Source organism: Parasteatoda tepidariorum, chromosome 3 (genome assembly GCF_982258835.1).
Source record: "Parasteatoda tepidariorum strain Cologne lab strain chromosome 3, Ptep-v5.0, whole genome shotgun sequence".
Taxonomy (NCBI): Eukaryota; Metazoa; Arthropoda; class Arachnida; order Araneae; family Theridiidae; genus Parasteatoda; species Parasteatoda tepidariorum.
In genome coordinates this window covers 80,099,492-80,108,492 of record NC_141757.1, presented here as the reverse complement: position 1 = coordinate 80,108,492, position 9,001 = coordinate 80,099,492, and the positions used below count along the sequence as shown (strand labels likewise).

The following is a 9,001-nucleotide window of genomic DNA, read 5'->3' as shown; positions in this document are numbered from 1 at the left end:
GTAGTATTGCAAGATATTCTTTCTTTTTTTTTTAAATTTATTTTCTAAACTCCAAAAATTAGCTGTATATTTTACTGTACTGAATCAACAAATATTATAACAGTTTTATTGAGTATTTTCTACTTTAGAGAGTAATAACAAAGAAAAAAAAAATTCTAATAACAACCACTGAAACTAATTTAAAATTAAAAAATGAAATTTTCAATGGATTGTGATTTTGTTGGTGTCTTTCTTTAGGTTAGTGCTAGCTGGGCGATGTCAGAAAATATTGCTTAATACTGTCAGGATCTATAATTCATTCATGGTAGTTTTTTTCGAATCAACTAATTTACATTATTTTTGCTTTAATCTATGTTATTGAGTAGAACTCGTGAGTGATGCCATATCATTATGGATACCTTCATTTTGAGTTGTTTGAAGGCCAGTTTTAAATACTCTCCAGCTGTCTAAATTGAAAGTTGATTAATTCTAATTATACAATTGTACTGCTGATATGGATCTTTATTCAACGTTTGGATGTTACAATAAAAGTTATAAAAAAATTTCAGCCAAAAATCTTTTCAGCCAGTTAAAGTATTGTAAATGGTAAGGAGAACATTACAATACTTAAAAATTATTTTCTGTTATTTGAATTCCACTGAAGAAAATTTATTTTAAAAAATATTATCCCAATTATCAGTTGAAAAATAATGATTATCTTCAAAATATTGGTTGGTTATTAAATTATTCCATTTAGAGAATTTTGTTTTAAATCTTAATATGTTTTTTCTTCCATTTTTAAACCAAGAGTCACTCTTAAAATGTTTTAATGGTATTAAATTGATTTCATTTTGCTCTTTTTGTGCAATTAATTGTTAAATCTAGGACAAAAATTAAATTTAATCCCAGATATTTGCTTGTTTTTAAATAAAACTTGTTAAATCAGAGATTTTTCAATTTAATAAAAAGAATTTTGCCTCTTCAAAAAAACTTCTACTTTTCCGACTCCTGATTTAAAATCACACATCAAGATTCATATTTATGCAATTTAACAAAACAATATCGATATTTTTATCATAGCTTAAATAATATTGTATGAATATATGCCTCCGACATAAGTTTTTCTCTTGCTCAAATTTCTGGTTCTCAAAATCATGAATTTTTCAATTATTTAAAGTATTTTGCGCATTATTCAATTTTTAGCTTTTTACTTTTCTACCAAACTGATCCCTGCTAGATAAATAGTTTGTATAATGAATTTCATAATTCATTAAAAAATACTTAAATTTTGATATTTGTTCTAATAATAAATTTAAACATTTGTTTCTACATCCAATGTATCGTTTCTCTGGGGATAAATGAAAAAAAAAGAAGGTCACTGCTTTTTTTACAAGCATAAAAGAACAGTCGTTCTCAAATTGAAAAATATTTTCACTATTTCATCAATTCTTCATTAACGATAATGTACCTCATATTTATCCTTGTTGGTACTTATTGTGTATTCAATATTTATCGAATTTCAGACTATATCTAGAATGTTTTTTTAAAATATAAGTCTAAATAATGATGTTTCACTAAAAATCGCCCAGCTCTACTTAACATGTTTTTCAGCTAAGTCCTTCTATAACTTTTTAATTTTTAAATCTCTTTTTACTTAATTAGACTGCAATGCTTGTTTTATTAAATTGTTTAAGTTTGCACTGACATTTTTGATCAAAATCAGTGATTTCTAAGCTTGACTGATTCGAGTAATTTTGTTTTGTTAAAATCCTAATGTACATAAATATTAGAATGTAATCAATGTAGAATTAGTGTCTCAATTTTTATTTGTTTTTAAATCTGCCTTAGTGTAGTTGTTTCATAATAACTTCTTAAATGATTGAAAGTCACTAACATCTAGTCATATATATATGAATGAATGTCAAACAATTTACAATGTTTCTAACGGATGTTTGTAACTTGAGTGTGAACTGAACCCTTAGCTAGTCAATTGTAACAGTGGATGAAGATTTTGTAGGACTTAGTTTGGTGTTAGTCTTTTTGCACTAACATTTTCAGTTTTCTACAACAAAAGAAATTTATAAACTCCAAAAACGAACTTTCTTAATGCATTTCATGTAAAAAGTATATTGTTTCTAAAATAGCTGCTTAAAAATTTAGGTATTCAGTATTTTTCTAATCATACAATATGATTTTATGCATTTAACATAAAGGGCCAATGATTTTATATTCAAATGTGATAAAGAATAGTGTTTTAAATTTTGTGTACATTTTTCAAATAGGTTAGCTTTACTAAGAAAGTAATGAATTTTATAAATTTTTGACAGAAAAACACAATGTTTCTCAATGCAAATCAAAATTCTATAAATTTTTTTAAAATAAAAAATCCCTTTTTTCATCATCGCAAACCCTTTTAACGCATACATGACTATGCTAAAATTGTTCATATATTTATAATTTGCATTAATAAATATTTTACCATACTTGTTAAATATAATCATAAAAAATTAAAATATTTAAGAACCTGTTCTCCAAAGCTATTAAACTCTTCTACAGCAAATAAATGTTTATCTAAGTGTTCAAATACCCTGTAGAAAATAGTTGAATGTGTGATTCTGAAAATATTAATGCTTTTAAATTAATTTCTGTATGCTTGTGTAAATGTTCAAATATTAAGCATGTAAATTTAACTTTTCATAATTATGTTCCCATTTTTTTCTCTGGTTTATATTTTATTATCCTTTTTATTTGTCTGTATTTATTCAGAAGTCATTCCACTTATGTTATTGCAGTTTATTTTTATTGTAATATGTTCCTCTACATAAATTTTGCAATGTTTTTAATAAATTGTATATCATCCTTTGATAATTTATACAAGTGTTTGACTTATTTCATTGCGTCAATAATTCTTAAAACAGTGTCTAACAATGCATAAAGCAGCAGTTTCCAAATGGTGTTCCGCAGAACCTAAAGGTTCCATGGAACAGTAAGGACTTATTTAAAATTGTTAATTATTTTTAAAACCTTTATTTACATTGTCTATTTAATATTAATCAGTTGCAACCATGCTTTTCAATTCAAAATAAAATATTCATTACTATGGTTCTCATTAAATGTTTTCCCAATAACCATTTTGAACACTTTTTAAAGAAAACTATAATTCACTTTTTAAAAAAAAAAAATTTTTGGGTTCCTTATAGACTAAAAAGAAATTCTCAATAGGCTCCATGACTATGAATTCAACTGCTGGAAATAAAACCTAATTTAAGATAAAACATTTAGAAAATTTAGTTTATTTTATTTTATAACCGGCATTGAGCTGCAGACTCAATTCTGAGTTTACGACTGGCATTGTTCAACTCCGTATTTTGCAATTTTTAACTCAAACTAGAAGACAAGGGAACTCATGGATCAAGCATTGGGACAAACTATCCTTTGTGGAGGACTTGTTGACGAAACTAACCCAGATTTGATTTACATGGAGAGGAAAATCTCTCACAGTTACAGCAAGGGGATTTTAACCTGTAATCCATTTATCTCCAAGGATATTTTATGTCAGCACTAAGGTTGGTGCGACCTGGGAACAGAATTGGTATCGACCAGATACCACAGGGATTCGAACAACTCTTTTTCCAGCTTCATTTGTTCTGCAGGGGTAAATTAAAAACAAAAATCTGCATATAATCCAATAGTATCTGACAGCTCTTAATATTTCTTAGTGATAGAATTTTATTCCAAAAACAACTTTAACTTCCTCTACATGCATGATAAATAAAACATATATAAATCTTAACACTCATTCAAAAAAAAAAAAAAAAATTACGCTTAGATATTAATTTATCTACTTTCACACGTTTATATATAAATGTGCTGTTACATATATATATATGTTAATGATTCACAATTCAAATTTAATACCTTTTAATCAAATTATTTAAGTTTCAATAACTTCTATGAGAATACAATACACAACTTAATATAAGACAGTAACTTAGTGGATAATCCTTTTCACTATTTAAAAATTTTATGATTATAGAATCATTATTTCTAAAATATAAATATTTTTTAAAATTAAAAATATTAAATAACTTCCTTTTAGGAATTAAAGAAGATTATCAATCCTACATGATTTATTTTTAATTTGGTGAAAATAGTACGTAAGTAAACGACTCCAATTTGTAATTTTCCATTTGCAATATGACTAAAAATTCAATAAAAATAACTTCAAATATTAGTTTTCAAATTTACCAAATTCTATTTTCATTAATAAATTTAATAAGGAATGAAAACTTTTTTGAAAATCTAGTTTAGTATACAATCTTTGAAAATAGAGAAATTTTTTTTCTATAGAGTTTCAAATAAACTATTTTTTTTCTTCATAAATCTAAGTCGTTATAAGCGATAGTCATCATGATGTATGTAATGCTTGACTGTAACTGGTGTATCATAATTTCAGAAAACTTATTTAAAAGCTGCACTTTCAAATTTGAAAGGTAAGAAGATATCAAATTTGCAACTCAGGTAAATGTCATTATTTAAACAATCATGATGATTTTAAAAGATAAGTTGGAAATAAAAAGAAAAAGGTCTGCTCTGTCAAGGTTCCCCTTCTCTTGTCAACGGTAGTATTGTTAACAATAGATATTTTTCAGTAAAAAATGATAAATAACAATCAGTAGTTTCCACCCATTTCATCACATTTCGACCTTCATCAAAATTTATTTTAAAAAAGCTACATTGAAATTTAAAAAAAAAAATTCAGATTTTAAGTAGGACAAAGCACTCCCACAATAACTGAGGTCTTTACGGTAATTAAGGAAATACAATTCATATTTTTCACTATACTTTAATAGGCTTTTCATAGAAATTATACATATACGGAATTTACAAAAGAAAAACTACACTTTCAACATCATTCTGCACTCTTCTTAAGACACCAGCTTCCATTGATTTACAACCTAAAATATAAAGTGCTGAATTTTACAAATGAATAATTAAATATAACAAAAACAATCCCATTTCTAAAATTTAGTTTTAGGTACAATTTAGTAACTAAATTATTATATGAATATTATTATATTAGTGTACAAAATAATAGTTATTTTTTCCCCCCTGTGTATTAGAAGGTAAATCCAGAAATATTTTCATAACCTGTTATACGAAGTTCAAACATTTTCAATTTAAATAATTTAGGAAGAGAAAGATAATGCAATTTAAAAGTCAGCTGGAAAAATTAATGAGACATTATAAATAAAACAGGCATAGGGACAGTTTTAGCAACTAAAAATTGATTTTTATTGCATTAAGAAAATAGTTTCTGTTCGGAAGAATGTGATTAGACCTTTTTTTCTAGATATCAATTTAGTAACTTTTTTTAATTCTCAACTGTAGTTGAAAAATAAAAAAATATATAGACTCTAAGATTATGAAGTTTGATGGCCAACTTAGATCAAGATATTTAAGACAGGGAGTGTAGATAAATTTTTCAAAAAATAATAATAAATAAATAAATAAAGCACTTTTTAAGCACCCAGAAAATACTTTTAAGCACTCTAAAAAAATATAACTAGGCACGGCTGTCAAATTTTTGACGATTGGTGTTTTTATCCGTCATGTTGGAAATTTTACTTTTTTGGCATAGTTCTTGACAATTGTCAAAAATCACGAAATTTTGAATCACGTAAAACGAATGGCATTTTCATGTGCCACGAACCAACGGCACGCTGAACTAGATTGGGGTTGAATTAATGGTGTAAAGGTTGAATAGAATAAAACAACGTCTTTTAGTATAATTCGTGGCAAAAATGAACATGGTAAAGTAAAAATCTAATTTTGGAAAAGGAAAAATTAAGCACTTTTTAAAAACAAACAATAAAAAAAGCACCTTCAAGGGCTTTTTAAAAATATTACACACCCTGTAAAACAATTAAAAAGAGAATATATAAAACTTAGATCAAAAAACCAACTATGAAAGTATTTATAAAGATGTAGAAATTTCAAGGATTGCTCAGCTATAATAAGGACAATGGTTATGTTTTAGTAAATTCAACAGCATTAGTGAAACAATTTAATTTGTATTGAAAAAATTAAAAAAAAAAAAAAAAACTTATAAATTTTCTTTAGTTAAAAGAATCCAAGTATCTAAAGCAGTATATTTTAAAGAAAAATATAGCTTAATGATGCTGTTCAATAACTAAAAGAACCAAGTAAATAAGTAAATTTAAATCACTCTTTACATTTATTCAAATTAGTTATTAAATAACAATATTTATTGAAATGGCAATTAAATTGACTTGCCAACCAGTTTTATTAAATTTTTTAACCTCCACGAAAGATTTTTGCCATTAAAATTTCTCTTCTTCTTAATATATGTGAGAAAAAGTGATTTTTCTGTAGCACACTTTCCTTTCAGACTTTAGTAGAACTTTTGCATAAAGAATTCTAACTACGAATAAAAGTTAACCAAAGAATATATAATTATAAAAAATCTATAAACATATTTTCCATACAAATTATATTTTTAAAAAAGAAAAATAATATAATTTTTAAATCATTAACTTCAACAGGAGCTTCCGGTTATCGCCTGCACCGGCAAGAATGAAGTTTGAGCAGTTGCAGTTTGGCTATTAACATAATTTTGAACTGTTTAACAAAATTATAAGTCTACTAGGGCCAGATACTTCGGCACTCAGATAAAAGCGAAGAACCTATCGATGGGTTAGTTCCCGACACTGAGCTCGCTCCAAAGTGTTCTGACAGAGCTGTACAAAAATAAACTAAAATGTTTAATCAGTTTTCATCTTAAGAGAAGAGTGAAGATATTCCTTCCTTCTCTTTTTGTCATAAATAAAAAAAAAAAAATTTTTATAGAAATCAAACGCGTTGAAAACAAACTTTTAATTTTAATCCAAAATATTTTTCAACACTGCAACAGGCATTTGCCACCTCCCCGAATACAATAAAATTGTAAATTTGGCAAAACAAATTATGATTTTGCAATTAAAAATTATGAATTATGATTTTGCTACTAAAAAGAAAATTATGAATTCCCCTAAATCTGGAAAACTACATTAACACGAATTACTCAATAAATCATCATTGTATTATTCGATTACAATAATTTCACTCAGATACATCGTAAATTCAATTAGAATTATATTAAGTCCAGATAAAGTAAACAACAAGAAAGATTATGTAAGCATAAAACAAACTATCATAAAATGCAGATTAAGTATTAGCAAGATATATAATATCATCCAACCATTTTTGTAGAAAATTTGTCTCCCATGAAACACATTCTTTATTTTAACAAACTTATTATAAAATTTAAAAACTAAAATGGTTGCTAAACTAAGAAAATCCAACTTCTTTATAGATTGCCTTCTTCAATGATATAGATATATTATACACTCGGCTAACAATGAGTGTTAAACCCTAGCCCAAATTCCTAGAAGAAAAGTCTCAGCGAGTAATGTAAAAACCAATTGAGCAGAATAAAATTATTTTAATAACTTATCTTCTACCGAAATTTTTTGCCTGAATGGTTTCAATCGCATAGCACCAATAAAAAATAAATGAAAGATAGGTTTTATTGAAAATGAAACGTATTCATTTAAAAGATGTGAGAATCTCTGAGAAACATCAAATGTCGCTGCAAGTTTACTCTTATATTACTGCTATAATCTAAGACCCCGACCTACTCCAATGTCTTTTCTTCAAGGACGAGAAAAACATCTACATTTTTCCTCCTCTCTCATATTTATTGCTCCTATACTCCACCCAACTTTAAAACTGATCTTTCCATAGCATGATCTGTGGCAGAAAGATTGCCAAGATTTGGCAACATCCAGGCAGCGTCTTCGAGAAACTTAAAAAAACATTACAGAAAGGGACCAACTCAAAAGGCATTTTTTTTTAAAAAAAATTGCGAGTTTAAAATCTATTTGGCATCTTGACGATTGTAGTTTGCACCACAGAAATATCCGTAAGTTTTCTGATGGAAAAAAATGGGGCAAATATCAACAATTTAATCATAAATTGTTAAGATATGTCTTTGGCTAAGACTTTTGAAATTTTGCTAATTCACTGGTGAATAACTTAAGTTCTTATCGCGGATCTTGCTGCATTGACAATATTTTTGTTGTCACTTTTCCCTTGATATAAAAATATACATTTTGAATTTGATTGGTGTATGTATTTTAAGTAGAATGAAAAACCACATTCAGGAGAAATGTTCCTTAAGTTTGTATAAATCCTGAATTGTATTTTTTAAGATGAGTACTCTTTTATTGTAGTTAAATTTTCTGATTGAAATATTCAAAATATTGATCATAGCATTATTATTAAATGAAGAATAATAATGTCTAAAAAATCCCTTATAATTGATATATGCATGATTAATTTACAATGCATAGTAATGCTCTACATAATAAGTTTTTTTAATAAGGTTCCAAAAGTTTTAACTTGGCGACATCAACATTAACAATGCAAAGGCATTAAATAAAATAAAGGAATAAATAAAATGCATAATTTACTTCACAATTAAAATAAGAATTCCAATGAGTACTTAAACTACTATAAATGGCATAAAAGATTACAGTGCTATAAGATTTTAGCATACTTAAGTTTTATTATGAAAACCAGTCGTTGAGTGAAAAAACAGAAAAATATTGCAATAAAAATAATAGGTTTCAAACCTTATTCTTTTGTTATTCCCCGGTATTCTTGAACATGGGTAAGAACCCACACAGGTATTGCGAGAATGCCAAAAGAAATAGCAGCACCATGAAGCCACATTTCTATAATGGATAATGGCTCTCCTGATTTACCAGGATAATCATAATGATTGCGAGTAGATTGGAATACTCTTCGTCCTGCAAATTGTGGTAATCGTCGCAGTGCAGAAAACATTTTAGAAGTTTCTATACTCTAACCTCTTTTAATTCATTAATTTCTACAATAATCTCCAGATGATCAAGGTGAAAAGTTTACCGTAAATTGTGTTGCCAGCAATAGTTACCAA

General features: G+C 26.7%; 1 long non-coding RNA gene across 1 annotated transcript; it reads right to left on the bottom strand.

The window, feature by feature from the left end:
* Nucleotides 1-4,809: 4,809 nt before the first annotated feature.
* LOC107450898 (uncharacterized) lies at nt 4,810-8,992 on the bottom strand. Its single transcript, XR_001584998.4, has 2 exons — nt 8,676-8,992; nt 4,810-4,937 (listed from the first exon to the last, which is right to left on the bottom strand). It is a non-coding gene; the product is annotated as an uncharacterized LOC107450898 (long non-coding RNA).
* Between the last annotated feature and the right edge of the window lie 9 nt (nt 8,993-9,001).